The sequence below is a fragment of the Octodon degus genome, unplaced genomic scaffold, assembly GCF_000260255.1.
Source record: "Octodon degus isolate 3935 unplaced genomic scaffold, OctDeg1.0 scaffold00032, whole genome shotgun sequence".
Classification (NCBI taxonomy): domain Eukaryota; kingdom Metazoa; phylum Chordata; class Mammalia; order Rodentia; family Octodontidae; genus Octodon; species Octodon degus.
Genome location: NW_004524608.1, coordinates 7,238,404 through 7,239,960, shown reverse-complemented (window position 1 = coordinate 7,239,960; position 1,557 = coordinate 7,238,404).

Below are 1,557 nucleotides of genomic sequence, written 5' to 3'. Positions count from 1 at the left end.
TACAGGGTTTTAGGATAAATTCTGAGGGGATTTGACTGACCTTGTCAGATACAAAATTTACATTTTTGTGTTGTTTTTATGCAATGGAGTATTACTCAGCTATAAAAAAATGATAAATTCAAAACCTTCATATATAAGTGGATGCCACTTGAAGATATACTTATAAGTGAAATAAACCAGACCCATATGTGTAAATACCATATAGTCTCTCTTGTGTAAGAACTCACAAGAAGAAATAAAAATTGAAAAGTATAATACAACTAAATGGAAAGTGAAAACCTAAGGATTAAACAATGAAGAAAAGGTAAGGAGAAAAGCTAGAAAACATGGCAGGGACAAAACTATACATTTATATACACAAGATGGTTAATGCAATGGTCCTGAGAATCTCCATAAGGTTTCTGAAACTAGCAGTTAATTGGTAGGATTCTCACCCTGACTAACTATATATGCTGATACCTGTGAACTAAGCAACTGCACTGAAGATAGCAATGTGTAATACTAGGGCCATGCTTGGAATCCCTGTCATTCTGGTGTTCTAAAAGCATACAGCTTCTAATGTCATATCAATTACTGCTATACTCTCTCTCTCAAGTAAATGTTTGTTTTAAAAAAGAAGGTAATAATTGAAAACAAGAAACGAGAAAGAAATGTCATAGAACTGTCCTGCTATTATGTTTATATGGCTAGATTTCTAAATTTTGATGTAAAATTTTGTAATTGCTTATTTCTATTTTTTAATTTTTTTCACATTCTTTATAGATTTAAATTTTAGCATATCAGTGAATGATGGTGGGGCTGGGGAGATGGCTTAGTGGAATAAGGGCTTCTCTTGTAAGCACAAGGGCCTGAGTTCAATCCCTGGTTCTGAAAAAAAAAATTGATGGAAAATACTTGTTCCAGGTTATGTCTAAGGATTTTGATATTTAGACATACTGATGTTAAGCTCAACTGCCTCTGTCATAGGATAATAATATCATTAAGCTTCTCTTCTGGAGGGTTAACAACTTAAGTTTGAAGACCAAAAAATTAGAGGAAAAAAAAAGTTACAAGGATAGTCCTTCAAGGTCAGTGAGGACTTAGGACATAAGAGAACCTGTACTGTAACATCTTGTAACTCTGTGGTGTCCCAAATTTTTTGATCTAGGAGATTATGGATCCAGAGAGGAAAGTGACTGACTATGTAGAGTGTGCCTAAGGAGAGTGACCTGGAGAGAAAACCTTCTCTCAGGCTTTCACAGAGAGTAAATCAGTTAAGCAATGACCGTGACTCATCCACATGGCTGACACTGACAACAGATCTACAAACCGCTATACATGGTTTCAGGGTAAATCCTGAGGGGTTTTAACTAAGCTTGTCAGATACAAAAGTTACATTTCTTGTTATATAGGTCTTGCTTTAGCTTGGTCTTAACCATTCAGCAGAAAAGTATAAACACAAGGTATAAAAATTAAAGCCATATTCATATGCTAAGGTGGGGCCAGGCAAATGGCTCAGTGGAATAAGCGCTTCCCTGGCAAGCACAAGGGCCTGAGTTCAATCTCTGGTTCTGAAAA